Source organism: Anomalospiza imberbis, chromosome 5 (assembly GCF_031753505.1).
Source record: "Anomalospiza imberbis isolate Cuckoo-Finch-1a 21T00152 chromosome 5, ASM3175350v1, whole genome shotgun sequence".
Classification (NCBI taxonomy): Eukaryota; Metazoa; Chordata; class Aves; order Passeriformes; family Viduidae; genus Anomalospiza; species Anomalospiza imberbis.
This window is the reverse complement of record NC_089685.1, coordinates 5,103,476-5,124,772: the sequence shown is the minus strand read 5'-3', so window position 1 is coordinate 5,124,772 and position 21,297 is coordinate 5,103,476. Positions and strand designations below refer to the sequence as shown.

The 21,297-nt window shown below is 36.8% G+C and overlaps 1 long non-coding RNA gene across 1 annotated transcript in view; it reads left to right on the top strand.

The window, feature by feature from the left end:
* The first annotated feature begins 6,845 nt into the window (after positions 1-6,845).
* LOC137474938 (uncharacterized) overlaps positions 6,846-21,297 on the top strand; it is a 32,946-nt gene continuing 18,494 nt past the window's right edge. The window contains exon 1 of the long non-coding RNA XR_010999562.1: positions 6,846-6,947. This is a non-coding gene — a long non-coding RNA (uncharacterized lncRNA). The remainder of the gene's footprint in view (positions 6,948-21,297) is intronic.

Here is a 21,297-nt window from a genome sequence, read left to right as displayed (position 1 = left end):
ACTCCAAGACAAAACAAAACTCTGCTGGAGAAGCAGACAATACACAAATGCCTACCTACAAAAAAATGTGCATAAACTCTGCTCTCACTGGAGCTCATCAACACAGTCCAGCTGCTTCTTGTTTACAGTGAGGGCAACGTTTTCCCTTCCTGAAATAAATACGGCCAGTCTTTTGTAACAAACATGAGAGCTCCCAAGAGTTCTTTCAACAAATATTGGGAAAGTTATGGCATGATGAGAAGTAAAGCTAGAATGAAGAAATGAGTCTGAGGTGGGGTTTCAGCTCCACACTTAAGTCCAAGGCTGATAATTTGATTTCTGGTTTTAGTGCATCTCTAGGAAAAGCTGTGCTGTTCTGGTGATTGAGCTGAGACCATAATTAGCAATATTTTTTGCTCAGCTATCATATTCATCCTTCAAACTTATGATTGTACAGATAATGAAAGTCTTAAGTGAACTCATTATTCACTTATTAATATTAATGTATTTCTTCAGCAAACAACTTTTATCAGTGTTTTGTCAAAACAAGGAATGGTGAATATTAATACAAAATAAATGATCTATAATTTTGGCCATGCAACTTTCCAGATATGAGTAGAAGGAAAAAATGTCTAAAAAGGGGAGGACAAAGATAGACTGAAATGGGTTCAGTATAGAAATGATGAAATTTTAAGCACCATTTTCTAATTCCTCCCCCACTTCCAATCCTTTGTTCTTTCTCTTTTGTATTTCCTCGATTCTCTAGTTTAGACTTAGGAAAAATCTGGATTTAAAAAGTTCACTTTTCTCAGAAGTTTTATAATTTTTTCCTAAATTCTTAGGAAAAAGCAACATTTTTTAGCAACAAGTAAAAATAAACTGTCCTCAAAGAATGTAAATTCTTGACTAAAAAATATCCCTTGGTAGAGAAATTTTGGCTTCCTTTCACACTCATGGGCTTCAGTTTACTGGAATACCTGAGTAAAACAAATATGTAATAGATATGAAGGTCTAAAAATTTATATTTTCATTCATATATTGCCCAGTGTTGAGGAAGTAATCTGGGGACTTTTCAACTTTTTTATTTATAGTTCTGAATAAATAATTTGTTTTTGTTAAAATTACACATTTTCTTCAGAGTCTCCTTCACTGCAGTATTTTTCTTTTTGAAGATATAGTTTTAAAGGAAAAGCTTAAATGTCACCTTTCAAGGTCTGCAGAAATTTCAATGGAGGTGAAAGAATCCTATTTGTAAGCATCTTTCAGGTTTTTTTTTTTTTTTGTGACTCTATCTTCTCTCAGAGATCTTCAGTCCTTGTTCTGAGATAAAGGAGATGAGACCATTCCTCTGCAGCTGTAATCACAAAGGTCCAGATCACAATATTGTCATACCTCAAGATTTCACCCTCAGTGCCATAACATTTTTATGTTTTGTTTGGGTTTTGTTTGTTTGTGTGGGTTTTTTTTTTTTTGTTTTTTTTTTGTTTTTTGTTTTTTGTTTTTTGTTTTTTTAATAAACTTCTGGTCCTCAGTTTTCATTTCAAGAAAACTAAGTTTCTTGGCCCTTTGGATTACAATTTCCTCTCGGAAAATGAGTTATTGGAGTCTCAATATGTTAAAAATGAGATAAAGTGTCCCACACAAGTTATGTTTAGGTTATTTTTAATCTTTAGGCAATCTTTCAGTGATCCTGAGCTTCTGCCCTTCCTTTAGTTGTGAACAGGTGCTCAAGGAGGTTACATGATTAATAGCAATAAGTCCAACATTTTTCTTCAATAAAAACCCTTTAATAGAATTTTGATAATGTGAATAACCTTCTGTTAAGATAAGAGGAGAAAAATAAAGAACTTGCCCAAAGATGTGTTTATCTCATGTTCAATTAGAAAATGTCTTTTCAAGGAAGGGTTTTCTTACCTCAGCTATAAAATAGGCCCAGATTTACCACTAAGAAAGTACCCTTTGGGGATTTTCTTTGCTTCTTTTTCACCCTGCAAATTGCTTTCAGATTTTTTGCTTGGCTTTGTAAAGATGTATGTCCATAAATCTATATATTTTAAGATGCAGAATGTCAGAGAAATTAAAAAAAAAAGGAAAGTAAAAAGGAAAAAAAAAAGAAAAAAGATTGATCAGTGGAAATAAATAATGGAAATGTTTGAATTTTAGGTTAGCTTCCTGGCTGTGTGGGGAACCAGATAACTAAACGTCAATGCATGTAAATGATTCTTGAGTTTCTAAAGAATCGGCTCTTAATTAGATGTCAATGTTTTGATTTTTTTTTTGTGAATTTGAACCCACAGCAGCTTATTCTTTTTTTTAAAATCCCTGCCAGTGTTCACTGTTTATAGGAATCTGTTGGGAGCCAATGGAAAAGCCATAAGAGGGCTTTTTAAGCTAAACATGGGTATCTTTACCCTGCTCAAAGGGTGCTGGGCTGGTCAAGAATCTTGATTGTGTCCTACTTACACACTGCAAAGTGACCATAAGTCATCTAAAAAGAAATCTCAAGCTGTGCCTGCTCCTGAAGACAGAGATCCCCTGCTTTTGCTTTAGGAATTGGTCGATGATTGAATTTATCATGAAGCATTAGAGGAAGGGCTCCTGTAATGAAAGGCAGAAATTAAGCAACAATCTTGAGGTCTGCATCTTGTTTTTCCCTTGGTAACACATTTATTGAAACACAAAACTCTGCAGGGTGGAGAGTGCACTTTTGCAAATGTGCTGGCCTTTCCAAATTGAGTAAAAGTGTGCAAATTTTAGAAGTGATAAAGCACCTGCAATAACCACTAGAACCAAAGGAACCTGTGGGTGTTCAGCATTTGTTTTTCAACTTCACTTCCATTTACGTTTCAATTGTGTAAGAGCTATTTGAGGCACCAAGGAGACTTTTAAATGCACCTTTACTATATGTAGGAACAGAACACCACCACAGAAGCTGGTGTGATCTGTGTTTCTAAATCTCTGTCTAGATTGCACTTAAAAAATCTCCATTAAAACCAATCCCCCAAAACACCTGCAAGCTTTACTTACAGTTACTCAAAGAAAGGTGGTGATTAGATGCAGAAAATGCAGAGAATGAGGAGGCTGCTAAAATGGTTATGACAAAAACACAGTAAAAGAGAAGATTTTGTGTCTTCAGCAAGAAGTCAGTACAGCATTTTGCTAAAGGGACGGAGATATGAAGGGAGCTGAAAGTGTGACCAGCATGAGGAAAAGAGAAACTGGAGACCTTCATACAAGGTGTCACAATTAGAGATCAACAAATGTAAATGATAACTTTATTTCGGGGTTGCAGCAGAGATTTCACATGATCCTGTTCAATGCAGTTCCCAGTCCTGTGTATGTCTAATTAAGAGACATTTATTTAAATACACCATAGTTGATTTGCACCAGATATATAGGGTCAATCACAGCTGCTAAAACCATTTTTTACAATTTAGCCTACAGCAAAATGTTAGAATTCATGCCCCCAGCATTCCTGCAGTCAGGGATATTTTGGGTTGCTATTATGTCAACATGATGAAAGTGTTACAGATTTGTACTTAACACTACAAAGTAGCTCTAAAAAGACAATGATTTAACAGAAGGGTGTACATTCATATTGGCAGTACAGTGACAAAATGGTTAAGAAACAAGACATGCAATGTAAAGAGGAAACATTACATTTTCTTAAAGAACACAAGAAATTAAAAAAAGTTCCAAGCTCTGGAGCCTAGTCAAGCTGCATTAGAGTCAATAAACCCTTCTTTCCTAACAAAGGGAAATGTAAGAAAACAGAAATTGTGACAATAGTTTTTAAAATGAAGGTCTTTAGCTGGAGCTAGAAAAGCTCAAAAGTAGCTGAAAAGCTGCTCTGAGGAATGGAGTTTGATATGAAATGGTGTCAAAGATACACTAGAAAGACAACACTAGAAACCAATGCATGGTAATCCCAGGAGACTATAGCTGTGACCCAGACTGTTAAAATGAGAAGGGAATTAGGCGCAGATATTCTTCTGAAATTCAATTTCATCTGAGTTTACTTTCTTTTCATTAGGGGTCTGCTAGTTATTGCTTTTTCTGTTTACCTCTTTTCAGAAAAACCCACAATGTTTGAGTTGATCTGAACTGAGATACTTTTTTCCTTTGTTAGAAGTCAAATAAAGGTTTGCCTCATCCAGAAACACAGCTTTTTCCTTTAAAAATAAAGTTGTGAATTAGAAATGTGAGAGTATTTGAGTCTTGTCTTTCACTTACAAGCACAGGGTATGCTAAAATTCACTTTTCTTCTTCCCTGATCTGAATCATCCTGTCCATCCAGTTAGGGGAAGGTCCATCCATGCAGCTGAATGTGCTGAAATCACCTTTTCTCAAGTATTTGTTGTTTTCCTTCACTTGCATGAATGGCATTTTCAATGGGCTACAGAAAAAAAACCAGAGAAATCCATCACACTACTGATTGGAGTTTCCAAGAGGAAGTTAAATCTATGTCACACTTCTCATATTAGTTCATGTTTAACTATTTTATACAGAGAAAATCAATATCAGTTGTTGAAATATCAGCCCATGTCAAAGTAAGTGGTCATTCCAAGAAATCTTATTAATCTGAGGAGGATTTCAGAGTCCTTGATTCTCTGGGTCAATTTCTTCCATCGAGATGAACCGAGACTCCACTCACCACTGTACAGTGTTGTAAGGTAACTAATTTTGGGATTTAAAAAGGGCAGAGAATTAGGAAGTAGAAATAAAAAGAAGAGTCTTAGCCACCTCAGAAGAAAGTAGGAGATCATCTGACATGTGGGGAACTTGACTTGAAGGCCAGTATAGGCTTGTGGATCCAAAACTTGTGGATCATAAGCTGTGCCAGGAAAGGTTTAAGCTGAACATTAGGAATAATTTCTTCACAGAAAGGATGATTAAGCATTGGAATGGGCTGCCCAGGGAGGTGGTGGAGTCACCACCCCTGGAGTTGTTTAAGGAAAGAGAGAGTGCCTGGATGTGGCACTCTCTTTGGGTGACAAGGTGATGATCAATCATAGGTTGGACGCCATGATCTCAGAGGTCTTTTCCAACCCAATTGATTCTGTGTGAAAAAAACCATTAACTACCAATCTGATCCTAAGGTACACCAGATGGAATATTCTGAGCAATTTCATATATTGACATGATGAAACACGGAAATCTTAAATACGTTTCCTGCAGGTATCTACACATCTAAGCTGCTGGTATAGTCAAAGAATATGTGTTGAGAATTCAATGGATTCTAGAACTTAGTTATTTTACCTAAATGAGTACGTCAATTGCCATTTGAGGTTCCTTTATGGACCCCTCTTGGGTTTCTTCTGAGTAGGTTTATGTCTCCTACAAGGACTGTGTCATGTTTGTCCAAGCTATGTACAGGTTACAAATCCTCTAGGATGTCTCCATGACTGGAATCAGTGATATTTGTGGTGTTCAGATTATCAGCTCACCCTGAAGCAGTTAACTAGGACAGCACCCAGTTGCCTAAATAAAGTCTTGTATAATTTTAGATTCTCAGAAGTATCTTGCTTGGCCTCTAGCTTCTGCTTCACAGTGATGTCACCTCCCATAAATCCCATTTTACATTTGCCAGTCCAATAGGAATGCCTTAGGCATAATGCCCCAGATATTTAAGTTTCAGAAAGCTTAAGCAGTTGTATTCTACTCTTCATGGACAGTTTTCTGGATACAATGATTGTCAGCTGTACCTATCAGGAGATTAAATACTCAGCTTACATATGGATACTTTAATATATGTTATTTAATCTTAAATAGGAATTCTTGGAATTACTTGTGGATCATTAGAATTCTATATGTTAACCTTGAGCATGCTGGCTACCAGAAAAAAGTCAATTTCATTCTCATTTCCAACAAAGTTCTTGTTATAGACATCTTTTTCTCAGTGGAGAATGCAGAAGTTGAAGTATAATGAATAACAGGTTTAAACAGACTATATAGTTAATTTTTTAGCAATACAACTGGGTGTATATTGCAGAACAAGAGAAACTTGTAGGTGAAGTGTCACTGAAGCTCATTCCTGGAGATGGGAAACCAATCTTTGGTAGCAAACTGTTTATCAGGTCTGCATGTTTTCCACTTATTTAGTGCAAAGCTTCTCGTTAATAATATAAAAATAAAGTGAAACATACTTAAAGGAGAAAATTTGCACTTGCTGTGGAATGTCAAATAGTGGGATTTTGCTCATCACCCAATTTTAATGGGAAATCCCTTTACCTTTTAAAATTTCTATTACATTGAGATTGTTAGAAATGTTCAGTTAAAGGAGTGGACTTGATTTCTCCTGAGCCAGTACCACTGACATCCAATGCATTGAAAACATCCAATGCATCATTCTCAGGTGGATGTTTTCTGCCTCCTTTCAATATACTCAGCAAAAAATGAAGAAAATATTTTTTAATCCATTGGTGGCTCTATCCAGCCATTCATCAGTGTCAAATGTCCCATTACAATTCAAGCTGATGGAAAAACCAGCCAAAGTCCACTCTGAAATTGTAAATCAAAGCCATCGTTTTGAGGTCAGGTCAGGTCACAGTGCTGGAAGCATTGACCCGCTCAGGTACCTGTGTCCTCCTTCTTCTTAGAGAACTAAGGGGAAACCACTGTATTCCTCATTCAGAGATTTTAAACTTGAGACAATATCACATGAAAGATCAGGGCAAAGAACATTACATTGAGTTTTTTGGCCTAAAGACTATTGTTATAGTCAATCTGAAATTAGATCCTAGTCACTCAAAGAACAGGACATCTTTCTTTAAAAGAACCTTTTTTAAATCAGATATTTAATGCTTAGTAGCAGGAGTAAAACTGCTCTCTCAAACATTTCTCTGCTTATTCTTTCTTTTCTCTATAGGAGATAAGAAGACAAAAGCACCCTGATCTTAAACAAAAGAAAATCAGATGTAGACTTGGATGGAATAGAATATATTCTATTTGGACTTGGATTGAAATAGGTAAGAGAGTTTGAATATGAAGGAAAAATGTGGTTTTGGAACAAATTAAGAAAGAGGACGTTATTGGAAGAAAGATGTAAGTATCTTTCAAACGGAGCTTTGTAATATTTGGAAGAATAAAAGAATCATTCAATACCTAACTAAAATGTATTGAGATTCCAGTCCTTTTGGGGCTTGTCTATCTCTAGCCTTAGTTACTGTGAAATTCCTTGACAACAGTAATAAAGCATTTACACTGTGAGTCTTGACTTTTGCCCACCTGAAAGATTCTTCTTCTATTGACTTAGAAAGCTTTGGGGGCAAAAATTTTGTGAAGCAATGAGGCCATTCAATATTAGACAAAGGGATAAAGCATACAATACTGGAGACATATTTTCCCTTTCCCTATGAAATGTTTCATGTGAAAACTGCTTCTTTCAACACGGCAGACCTTGTGGGAAATGACCTGTACACTGGATAAGTTGACAGGCACAGTAGGGGATTTCATTACACCTCAGAATTTGACTGGCACAACCAGCTCTCTCTGGCTCTCTGTAACCCCTGGCAAGTGCTTGGAATTGAATCTGTAAATGTTAATCAATATTTCAGGCCTATTAAATAAAAAAAGGCATTGTGGAAATCAAAGCGCTAATAGCTAGCGTGATGCCCTACACTGACTTCCAGGCCATCAAAGACCTTGTAGGGAGCAAAAGAGCAAATATTTTAATAAAACAATTACCTCTACAATTTCAAACCTGCAGAAGAATGTTACATCTCCAACCCTATCGCACTAACTTGATTTTCGTTTCAAACAGATCAGTGAGCAGGAGCAACTCAGTACAGATATTTAATGAGTCTTTAAGGTGCTCTCCTAAATCTTGGGAAAGTAAAATCCCACCATGTGTTTAAAACATCTGCAAGCACATCCATTTCTTCTCAAAGATGAAATGGGGCAGAACTGTACCCAAAGCCTATGGGAGTTTCACTGTGGATTTCAGTGGATGGAGGCCCTGAGTGAAATTCCTGGGTGGGACTGATTTAACACAGCTGCAGACAGCCACACCATAGGCAGCTGGGATTGTGCTGGTCACCTGAGGCTCACTTGGGAGAGAAATGAGAACTTCTGAAGTGCAATTGATGTCATGTTAAGCCAATGTCTAAAATAGGTCAAATGAATTGTACCTTAAAGCCCTCTGGTCTCTGAAGTGATTATGAAGAGAGCCACAGGTAGCCAAAGCAACTGAGCAGTAGGATCCAAAGTCAGAGGAGATGAATCACCACATTCCTGTGTATCTTGTGGTACATGGACAAAACCAGACTGCTAAAGGCAAGTGAAATTGTGCTACCCTCAGGCAAGGGTGTAAAAGGGTAACAAGGAAAAAAGAAGTTAAAATTTTTCAGGATTTTAAAGTACTTCCCTGTGGTGAACTTTGAAATGGGTCAATAGGAGTATACGTATGTCTCAGGAAAACCCACTGAGTGAAAAATTAACTCTAATTTCTTCTTCCCTACACAAAATAAAACACACAAAAAATTTCAGGCACAAAGTGGTAACTTGCTGCAGACTGAAGTAGCAAGTCTCGATTTCTTCAGAGTCCTGGTAGATGTGGTGGCTGAATGCTGATATGGACAAGACTAAATAATGCTTGTCAACTCTGTAATCATATCCTGCCTCTCAGATGAGAAGCAGCCTCCAGTTTCTTTCCTTTGCCTTCAAGCATTTCAGGACAACCGGGTACTATGACCAATTAGCAAGGCCTGATAGAACTAATTACAAGTTTGCCAGTTACGAACAAAGTGTCTCCTGCAAAAGTGAATTCCCACTTCTTGGCAAGGCAATCACCATGCAGTGCTAAAAATCAAGTAGAGTAATTTTAAAATTTTTTCAGATTTATCTTGAAATTTCAAAAAAGCCATTGGGAAATTTAAGATGGTGATGTATCCATCTCATTCTGACCAGTGAAGACAAGATAACTTTAACATACCTTTACTACTGTTGCATTGAAAGGAAATATGAAGTAAAAAACAAACCAAAAAAAAAAAAAAAAGAAAAAAAAAGAAAAAAAAGAAAAAAAAAAGAAAATAAGACTGCTACTCATTTATTAAGATGTCATGAGAAAAGTAAAGAAACTGGTGATGGATGGATGAACAAATGGTATAATTGCTGGATACCTGTGCTATGCTGTGTCTGTAAACAATCCCTTTGTAAACTGGGTAATGATTTTATGTTTATTACACAGAGCTAAAATCCTCATAGGCCGATCCTGCTTTTCAAAAAACAAATTTTTAAATTGAATTTGATGGTAGGGTGTGTTCTGTTCCTGTGAGTGGTTATTTTCCTGAATGAGTTTTGTGGATGTTTTTGGAAGGTGAAGAAGAAATATCAGGACTTCCTCAGAAGAGTCACAAAAACTCTATAGCTGTAGAAAACTTAGTTCCTTGCAAGAATGGGCAGAACTCTGCAGGGTGGCTGGTGCTCACAGGAGACCTTTTGAGCTCCTGTCCATAAGCCTACAGAGATCCATAGGCACAAAAGGAGGCAGAGGACCATTCCTCCCTGTCAGAGTCTCAGCCCCTGACACTCCTGGTGAAGCTTTAGCCTTAATCTTTTTTTTTTTTTTTTTATTTCATTTTCATGTTCTCTCTCCCTTGTTCAACAAAACACCTGTTATTTAGAGCTCTCATCAGCCTGCTCCCAATCTAATGAGACTCCAGAAAGTTTGCCTGCAAACTCCCACTCCTTCTGTCAACTCGATTGTCTGGGGATGCCTTGTGAAGCTATTCATGCTCTATCACCACCTCCTGCTTCCTCACCCTCTTTCCCCTCTCCTTAGCTGAGGCATGTGCTTGCCTGTCATCTCTCCTCATGTCATTCCTGCTGGGTTGTGTAAGATACAAAAGCTACAAAAGTACATTTAATTTACTAGTGTTGTAACGTGGGCCTTCCTCCACGGTGCTTCAACTATCCCCACTGTAATTTGAGGATCTGTCAAATTTTCACAATGACAGAGCAAGTTCTCCCAGCGGTGCTCTGGTTTTCCTTTCTGTTCAGGTCTGGCTGAAAAATAGGAAGTCTGGAAAAGGTAGCTTTATACCCCAATAAACAAGGAAGGGTTTTGAGGCTGTGCAATCGGGATAGATCATGCAGCTTAGAGAATTAAGAGAATATTCCTTCAAGAGGACTGAGCCGCTGATGGTGCCATATGTGAAACTGCTTCATGGGGATCAACATAAAATGTTCCCTCAGGAAAGCTGCTGCTGAAAGTGCCATGAGAATGGTTACTGAAAAGTTAACTCTGTGAAAGGTGACTGATGCATTGACAAGCTTGTAGCAAGTCATAGAATCACAGGATGGTTTGGCTTGTAAGGAACCTTAACGATCACCTTGTTCCAGCCTCCTCCCATTGGCAGGGAAACCTTCCACTAGACCAGGTTGCTCAGAGCTCTCTCCAAGCTGAACTTGAACATTTCCAGGAATGGGGCATCCACAATGTCCACAATGTCTCGTGGCAACATGTTCAGTGTCATGGATCTTGGGGACCAGGCTTAGAGCCCAGGGATGATGTCTGAACTACAGACACACATCCTATGAGGGGAGTTCAGCACTGACATGCTGGCTATGTTTAAGATCTTACTTATTGACCTCCCTCAAACCCACAAACCTTCAACCTCCCTCAAATCCACAAGCCCACAAACACTCTCATTGGTACATTCTTCCTCTTGGAATTTGGAATGATCTGCCATGTGAATGCAAGAACCATTATAAATAAGAGGAGACAGCAAAGTTTTCATGGATATGAGATGAACATTTTTAGAGAAAACTTAGTAAATGTCTGGTAATGTTGGCATCAAAGCAGTAAGCCTCGAAGAACCCACTATTTAAGCCATAATTATGATAATTAACTCATGTTATTAAGCCATCAAATGCTGTTGCAGCCCAACAAAGCCATTCTTTCAGCATGCCTGCACACAACAGCAATATTCCTCTATAAACCATTCCTAGTTCTGATCACTCAGCTCTCCCTGCCTGCCTAGAATCCTGTTCCAGCTTTCTTCCACCTATCTCTTTTTGCACCCAGGCCTTCTTGTTTGTCCCAAACTTACCTTCAGCCTGGTGCCTGATCTAAATTAAGACAGTCATGCAAAACTGTCTTTCTTCTCTCTCCTCTTGCTGTCTACTGCAAAACTGAGAATGTGTAAAGTTGGTACTTTTATTCCTCTTAAACTGTAAGTTCAGAAATCTCTAATTTGAGTTACTCAGGGAGGTTTGACATGGTCTGAGTACTCCTATAGGAGCAGAATTCTCTGGCTAAGTGAGGTTGAAGTACCTAACACTCATGAGCTGAAGAGCAGACTGGATGGAGAAGTGCTCTTCACTCAATGTAGGTTTTACTTTTCTTGGATCATTTGTCTTCAAGAATACAGAAAGATAAGCAGAGTTGTAAAATGGATGGAGTGGTAAATAGTGCAGAAATGCTGCCAAATTCCACGGGATATACTGGACCTGGCAGTCTCCGTCCCTCCTGGGTTTCATTTGTGCACAAGGAGAACATCCTTCTCTCTTCATGACTCAGAACTGTTGAAAGAAGAACTTTGTGATACAGATACCACACTTGTTGCTGCCAGGGATGGCTGTGGGACACAAATTGTAAGATTAAAATGTGTATGCAGCATTTAGCTGGAGATCTGTTTATACAAGCATTTGTTTTTAAGTTCTGATTCCTTCATACCAACAAAGTATAAGATCTCCAAGGTGGGAATAACAGCTAAGTGACACTGAAATGAGTTTAGGTGGAAAAGCAGGTTTGTGTGAAGGCTGGGGTTATGCCTGAAAAAAATCTGAATTTTTTTTGTAGCTGTAGAATATTTAGACAGTGCAATGTTTATGGAGAAGGTCTGATGCTGTGTCTATTTCTGATTTCTCCATAACTCTGCCATGTTTGACCTTTGGATGGATCTTGGTACAAAGTCAATGTTACCTGTCCAAAAGAGTGACTGCATAAAAGGCTCCCTCTATATTTAGAATTTATAAAACTTTCTGCTGTTTTCAGGATGGTCTATAAAAATGAAAGCTGGAAGGAAGACAGAGGCAAATCAGGCAGCACTGTTCATGTTTCAGCAAGGAATATGGAGAGATGGTAAAAGGAACTCTCTGAATTGGTTTTGCATGACACATTCCAAAAATATTTCCGAGGATTTAGCAGTCATATTTGTCTTCTTTTACACTCTACATTGGCATATATGACTCTAAAGGATAGTTCTTTTTGTATTTACATATCTAGTATCATTTGGGTTTGTTGATCAATTATTCTTTTCTTGGCTTCTCCTCATAGGTCTCACACAGACCCCACCAAAAACAAACAAAAAATCTGCCTACATTTTTTAGCCGTTTGAATCCTACCATTTTCAGGTCAATGAAATCACAGGTTGGTGACCAAAATTTTAGCAATGAATCAAAATTTTAGAAATGAATCATCTAAGTGATACTCAGAGTACCTCCTTTTCCAAGACTCTCCAAAAATTGCTCCAAGGTCTGTTCTTGGCTACCCCCAGGCCTTTCTTTGTTTTTTGGCTTGATCAAAGAAACTTTTAAAAAATGGCACTTTGGGGCAGGTCCTTATCCTATTGATACCCACTGAGAGGCAACGAGATTTTAAATGTCAAGTAAGTAATTGTAAGATATTTCCCTATTTGTAATTTAATACGAATATAAAGGAGAGTATATAACCACAAAATACAATCCTATTGCTACAAAAGATTCATTTAAAAAATAATATCAGAAATATGAGACTCAGAATAGTTACATGTAATCCACTTTAAAATGCTGACTATTGGGACATGGAGTAGGACTTTATGGATTTAGAGCAGGTCATTGAGAAGTTATTTCATCATTAAAGCCACAAGCTTCCTTTCCTTAGGAAAACAGATTTTAAAATTATTTTTTGCTTCAGAAGGCTGCTGAGTGAAACTCATATCATGACACCAACTGTCAAACCTCTCTTGTATCAATTATATTAACACCTTCTTTTGAAGTTTCAAACATGTAAAATGCAATTTACTATAAAAGATTTCAACACCTACTGAAAAGAATTCAAGAGTAGAGAAATGCTGCATTTCAGCATGAGCTTTGGAGAGTTCAGGCAGTTTCTCTGCTCCTGCTTAGAAAACTTGTATGCTGGGGAAATTGGAAGTATTCTTCAAGGTTAACAACAGAAAAGTGAGGGAAAATATCTCTGTTTATTCAGGAAGTTTGGAAGTGTTCAAATGTAACATGGATGATGATGATCTGAGAGATCAGCAAAGCAGGTCATTTAGCACAAAACCAGCCTCAACTAAAATTTAGTAAAAACTTCTTTTTTATATGTGGTTCTAATTCAATTCCACTGTATGAATGATGATCCTTCTCTTCCTTTTTCTCGCCCTAAACACCAAAAAAATTCTACTGAAATGAATGGAAACATATCTTTGCAAAACTTGCACATGCTGGGGGGAACAGAATTGAGGGTTTTCTCATGGTTTTTGAAAATAAAACATTTTTGAATAGTTTTCCTCTCTGTCTGGAGCTAATATGTGAGGTAAAAACAAAAAAAAAATCCATATTTCAACTATGATACTGCTATATCATCGAACATCATACTTGAAATGGGATGTCTGGTTGCCCCATCCTTGGAAATGTTCAAGACCAGGTTAGATGAGTCTTCAAGTAATCTGATCTGGTGGAAGGTCTCCCTGCCCATGGAAGGGGTTTGGAGCTAGATGGTCTTTAAGGTTCCTTCCAATCCAGACCCTATGATGTTATGTAGTTTTATGGTTATAGCTTGTTCATATATCTGGAAAAAGTGTTTTAGTTTCATACCAATATATCTGATATCAAACACAGCCATAGCAGTGACATCATCAACACAGCAGATTTTCTGATTTCCATGTTTTAATAGTTAGGGCCTTAACTGAAGTCAACTTCTGAGCACAAAATCAATAGTGGTAAGAGGTCAAAAATTGTTACTTGGATAGTTCAAATGATACTTATCAAGATTTCTTTTCTTTACCTCCATTGTATTTCAAAGACTTAAATTATCCCACATGAATATGCTTCTCCATCTGCAGCTGCCACTCATTTTCTCTTAGGCAAGAATTTTGTGTGCTTCCATTTCTAGGTGGTTGACAGAGATGTCTGGTTTTTAGGGAGCTGGAAATGCTTTGTATTATAAGGGCTTCTTTCAGATTAATTCCAAGTGGGGCACCTAAAAACTCACAAAGGTATTCAAATCCCAGAGCAATTTTGGAAATCTTAGCAATGTGCTTTTAACAACAAATGGCACGAATCTTGTTTTAGAGAGCCTTCTTCCAATTGCTTCTACCTGGAAGTCATGATTCTAAAGTGAAAACTCTTTGAAAGCTATTCTTCTCCTCCCCGGGTACAAATGAGCTATTTATTTATGACTGAAGAAGTGTTTTCCTGTTCCGCTATCTTATTTTTTTTTTATTTTTTTTTTTTTAATAGTTAAGTTATAAATAACTATTGTAACAAAGCCTTAGGCTTCTGAGCTCCAGATAAGGCTGAATGCACTGTATGAGAAGCAGAACATTTTTGGACAAAATGCCTAGAATGAGAACAACAAAGACAAGTGGATTATGTAATGTGAACACAAACAAGCCTCTTCCCCCCTTCAGACTGCTGTCCATTGAATTCTGCGCCACACACAAAGCACAGCGTGCATTCAAACGAAGCTCTAACGCGTCATTGTCACTACCTTGCGCTGCATTATTTACTGTGGAAGATTTCTGTGGGGAGAATTTCACTGCTGAGCAAGATCTTGCTCTATTGTGAGTAAATGTAAAGTAATTCTTTGTTTCCAAAGACCAAGGAGAATAAAATCAAGAGACAAACATTTTCCTGTCTAATTATGCTTGTGTTTTCCCCACATACACCCTTTTCCACAGTTCTTCAAAGGAGGAGATCAAGATTAAGACTGCCTCACTGATAAAGTTTGCCCTTATGTAAAGCCATGATTTTACACTTCTAAAAAAGCATCCAGTTCTTTATAAATATTAGATACACTTGAGCTCTCAACATAATCCTGTGGTCTGGGGACTTGAAGTATTTCATACTGAAAAACAAATCAACCCCCTCCACCTTTGAAATCTATCTTTTATTGTAAATGTGTTTCCATGGATTGGAAGTTTCCTTAAATAAAAAATTCTAACCATATTTCTGTATATTTACCTCCAAATTTATCAAATAAGTGTGTATTTAGGCCTTCAGTAAATGACAGATCATCAGAGAAGTTGCATGAGTACCGTGGCTGGTAGAAAGAAGCATGAAACAGTATTTGTTACTTTGAAATCAGCAGAAAAGGATAAATTATTTTGCCTTTGTTTTCACAGAGCCTTGACACAAAGAGTTTTAGATAATTGATGAACTAACCTGTTGCAAGAGCTTTTGCCACCCTCAGATGACCATATAAATTAGGGAATGCAATAGATACAGTTAGCATTGTGAATAGATGACAAACAGGAAGGCCAGGAATTAATGTAATTTCTCATAGAGATTTTCTCTGTTATGATCCCTCCTGGCTTTGTTGCCTCTCCTAATCTGCATTGTAGTGGTATTTTTGTTGGAAAACACCTTTTTCTCTACACTACTGTGCCTGATTTTTGGCATCCAGAATAATTTCAATAGAAAATGCATAGTGAATTTAGAGGCATGCATTTCTGGGAAGGAGATGTGATGAGTTTGGGTTACAATTTGGGTTATTAAATTTCTATTTAATGTCATTACAGAGGGCCCAATCCTTTCCTGCAGACCTGTGCCATTTAGTCTGTATGGAAAACTAGTAATTTACAAAGATTAAGACTTTGGAGAATGTGAGTACCTTTAACAACAGTTGTAACGGACCCGGTGAACCCCCAAAGTGTCTGCAATGTGTGGCTGACTCATTCAGAGCTTGGGAGGATGGTCAGGACAGGAGACATTTAGCGGCATGGTCAGAGCTGAGAGAAGTATATTATAAACTCCAGCTACCAGTAGGATGCTCTGGGTCATGATCCAGGCACAATTACAACTTCTAGGAGGGAAAGTAAAATCTGTCAGGTATGTACCTTTAGCTCAAAAGTTCAATAACTTGATCATTACCTTTCCATGCTTTGGGGCTGGCTTTGCGCTGGGTGCTGAGCCCCGTGTTGTTGCACTTTTGCTGAAACTGAGCTGGCTAAATGACAAAAATCTCCTTAACCTAAAATCATAAGACAATAACCTGTATTGGTATGATAATATTATGATAAATGCATTTTTGAAAAGGTTGTAGTCTCAGGTGATTTAATCTCTGGCTTTTCTTTTCCCCATCTAGGATGGTTTTGTAGGGCATCCATGATTGTGTTTTCTAGGCTTTTTTACCAGGGAAATAAAAGACAGAATTCTGACAGCACACACTCAAAGCACTGTGCAGGCATTAATTAACAAGCGAGAGAAAGTGGTGAAAAGTTTCAGTGCTTCTGTCTTGCCTTGAAAACCTGAGCAGAATGGCCCAAGCTTCTACGGAGTAGCCAACTATAAATGCCAACTGGGAACAGCATGACAGTGCTCAGACTCCAAGTCTGCAGTCAAACTGTCAGTGGCATCTAATTAGCAGAGTTCTAGATCAAGAATAAAATGTGTTTGACTCTTTATAAATATGATGTGTAAAAATGTTACATAATGACATGCTGCTGCTCTACATCCCCCTTAATGTTTTGACAAGGGGCGTCAAGTAGTGAAAAACTGCAAAGTGCCAAAGTATTTCAGCTACTGCATGTTAGTGGCTGAATTCTCCATTTCAATTTCTTATGTGCCAGGGTCCAGAAATGGGCCAGGCTCTGGGGATAAATGAAAGTTGTTGAGTTTAATGAGCAGTTAGATTTTTTTAGTTTTTTAACAGGAATTGGAATATGGATAACATGTTAGAGAGTAGACTTCAACTGACAGAGGCAGTATCTGCGGGGGACCCAAGCCCAGAGCTACTTCTGCTGAATGCCTTCTTTATTCCTAGGCACATTGTTTAAACCAAAATTCCTACTGTTGGCTGTTAAATGTGTTTGTCACGCTTTGTGGATGGTTGGCATAGGATCTGCTGGTCCTCTGCTTTGAGGAAATCAGATATCACAAGCAAAATTGATTATCAGAATCATTCCTTCAAGAAAACTATAAAGTTATGGAAACAGATGCACTTTATAAGTGGCCTTTTTTCTTATTCCTGGGAGAAATTAAGTTTTGAATAACTCACTGTAAATGGGAGTTTCAATCTACCCCAATCTACAATGAATTTTTGGCACTGTAAGAGTTAGAATCATAGTTCTGTTCCACTCCTTTAGTAGCTGAAACAAAGAGGCACTCAGTTAAAATCTGTGCTGTTCTTCAAAGATGATTCTTCTTTTAACTAACAATAGATAAATCTGAAAATAATAAACTGTTGTCTTAGGTACTAAAGTTTTGCAACTAAAATAAGCGAGGTAAAACCAGGTCAATCATTGCCTCACCTTCTCCTTCTCTAAATACTGTAATCTCTTTGTCTAACAGAAATGCTTGCACAAAAACTCAATAATCATTGTGAAACCCATGGCTGATACAAAGAAGAAGCACTATGAAAATGCTGGGAAGAAATCAATCTTACTGTCTTCAGAACAAAGTCTGAATATTGTACAGTGAATAAAGCTTGAGAAAATTGAATGAAATAAAAAACCCAAGGCATTGTCTTGCTGTTCATCAGTAACTGACTTTCCAGTGTATTCTAAACAAACCTGGGACCTCGTAAAAAAACAGTCATGTAGTTAAAATAAAAGAAACAGGAGGGGCAAGTAGATGTTTTGAGGCTTCCTTCCTAAGGTATAAAGAATTGTGTTTTTGAATGAGAATTTAGTTAAAATATTTTTTACAGCTATTCAATACATGCAATATATAAAGGTATTTTTCCTATGATTATATTTATTCATCATGAAATACTTTCTGGTGAATAACTGATGCAAGAATATTAATACATCAGTAATTCAGGTATTGAAGAGGCTGAGGTGCAGGTGGCTATGTCCATGGAATATAAATGCCAGCTAATGCAGCACAAAAGTGCAGAGTGACTAACTAAAATTACCTAACTGTTACAAACTGGTCTCCACAGCTATAAAGCAAAGATCTATATCTTTGCTCATTTGTGTGAGTTTTATGCTTTGGGAGCTGCTAATTTACACAGATGTCAGAGAAAGAGAACCAGCCCAATTATAGTCTGAATTTATTGTGCCATCACATTAGCCAATTTAGCTATTTCAGTGATGACCACATCATTAACATCTTTTCAGGACAGCAATAATGGAGTCATTTTTATTGCTGTAATTAATATTGATGGGAGTGAAACAAGCAATATAGGTACTTGACTCATATATAATGCAGAAAAATATTGCAAATGTAAGTAACTTCCTGGTAATTTTTTCTTGTTATTGTTAGTTATACAAACTCATAGTTGTCAAAGTTATTTCAGGTAATTCAATATAATTTATGCTGAAATATAAAAAAAAATTCCGCAACATAAATTTCAGCTGTAACACAAAAATCTTTCATGAGTCACAGAGAAGTAACCCTGTCATCTGTCTTAGATAAAACATCTAACTATTAGAGTTTCAGGGTTCCCTAAGGAAACTTATGACAGAATAATAAAACTATAAAGAAGGAAAAATATCCCAAACATTCATTTTGGGGTAATCCCCAAAGAAGAAAAGTCCTTCACCTGCAAAATATTATCGAGCAGGAAAACAGAGTGAAGGTTATGTTTTTGTATTGCTCTAAAAAATAAAGGAAGTTGGAAGAAGACGTTGGTCATAATTTACTTTTATAACATAGAATCATAGATCATCTGTACCTTACTACTTTTGTCTCTCACAAAAAAAAAGAATTTTTGGAATTAATTTTAAATGCTATAATTTCTTTCATAAATTTGAAACAAATTTTCAGTTGCCTGATTTAAAATATGATAAAAAAGTCCACGATTTAGAAAACAAGAAGTTTTCTTTTTTTTAATAGGCTCATTCTGTATTTCCATGGCACTACAAAATTGCCCAATGCAGGCTATAAGACTGACTTTCTCCAAGTCAGAATTAAACAGCCCAAATTCTATCTTCCCAACATATGTGTGCATTCATAGAAATATAGAAAGTGTCAGTTTGTAACCCATTCAAACTACTTTTCATTTGGATCCTCTGCTTAATACAATTGCTATTTCTTTCTCTCTAAGAGCTTCTTTCAGGTCCTTGTATTGGTAACTGGCATCTGTTTCCCATGGGAAAATATTGTCAAAAATTTCAGAGAATATATTTAAAAATCAGACTGATCCACAGCTTTTTCATGGCTACATGAAAATACAGCTTGTTCCACCATTTTATATCGGTCAAGGCTCAGAAACTAAACCTCAGTTTTTGCAAGAGGCTTTGAGAAAGGAAGATCTTTTCAACCATAAAGGGCCATGGCCTAACTTATTGAAACAGAGAAATCAATTTTTATAGGAAAATAACTCCCCTATAAATCCTGAAAGCTGCTTATAAGACAGTTTCCTTTTATGTGTTTATTTCACCTTTAAAAAAGAGTGGCAACTGGTTATTTTAAAGTGGAAATTCAAGTATTTTGAAGAGAAAATTTGCAAATCTCTCTGCATTTTCTGCTGTACTTTCCTTTTGAATAAACACTAAGTGAAAAAAATAAAAATATTTGGAACTGCAATTCTCTAGGAAAAGAGCAGACATTATCAATGATTTAACCAGCACTGAGCTATTAAACTGGATTTTGTAAGGAAGGAAGTTCACCATCCTTATTTATAGGAAAATTCCAGGATAAATGTCTTTTACACTTAAAAATAATTTCTGTATTTTTCAGACTTTTACTATCCTGGACTAACTTTTGCAACAGAGGACAATTTATTCACATAATTTCCAGTGGAACAGAAACCATCTGGGTATGGTTTAAAATTTATTAGGATTCCCACAAATAAGGTAGGAATAGCAATTTCAGTTTAATGTAAAAACTTTCCTCTGGTCTGGACTGAATTAGATGTCCTGCTCTCAGATAATCTATGCTGTCTAAAAATATTTTCTTTTTTTTTCCAATTTATTATTGGCTTTGTTTCCTTCTCCAGTTTTAAATTGTGAGGCAAATAAAACTGGAGGTGAAAGAATCAGAATGACTGAGGTCTTATTACGAAGACAATGACAAAATCAGTGTCAAAGCTTTAAACTAAACTGGAGTAAAGTAGATAATACCAGAGAGATGATTAAAACTGGTTAAAAATTGCATTAAAAAAGGCTAAAAAGATATTAAAGTTTTAGGTGCCAAGTTTCAGAATTCATGTATTTTTCAGCTAAGATTATTCTTACTGCTTGCTTTATTTCCATCCTACAAGACTGTCTCCCCAAGTGGTTCAAAATGGCATAATGCTTTAAAATGTACATAATGTTTTATCTATATGTGATTTAAATAAAATTATGACCATTACAAATGATCCAGCTGCTATAACTGGGTTTTATGTTTGCCATAAATTTTTAACACATGAGAAAATGAATCAAAATGTATCTCCCCTATGGTCATTAAATAATAAGTCTGCATTGCCTATCATACTTAGGTATCCTATTTTAAAACCTTGTGAAGAAAAGGAATGTAATTAGGCTGATGGATATTTTTGATAAGGGAATAATAATGTCTTTTTCAATGATAATGCAAAAGGGTGAAATTCCATCTAGTCATTCTGCTGACTTTTATTACTCAGGCATTACACAAATGCAATTTGGGGAAATGAACTGAAGGAGACTCAAGTGAATATTTGGAGAAAATTAGGTGATCAATGTGGTGACAAGAGGTAAAGACATGTTTAATGGCTCAAATGCTTTCCCATGCTGAGGTGAAGACAATGCAAACAGAGCCTGAAAAAATGGGATGGAGGACGACACGGTCTCTCTCTTTCCTCATTATCCACACTGAAGACCTCTTTATGTGCCAATTTTAAGAAATTATTTGAGTGCAGTATGAGTTTCACCACTTTCTCAATATCTTTCAGATTCTATAAAAATCCCTGGACCAAGGTGGAATTTATTTAAGCTGATGTTGACACCTAGAAGTTTCAGTGATTTGGGTGGACACGGTTCACTACATCTCTTTAAAGACCTTTGTAATTTCCATGGCTCTTAAATCCAACTTTTAAAAAGGAAAATACTCACCTATTTACAGTAGCATAACTTCACTTTAGCTGTCTCTGTGGTGTTCAAATGTGGCATTGTGGGACGTCACCTGAAAATGCACCTTGAGTTTTGGTGCTGGCAAGGCAGTTAGAGTGAGGCAAGTGCAGTGCCACTACCTTTAGAGACTGTG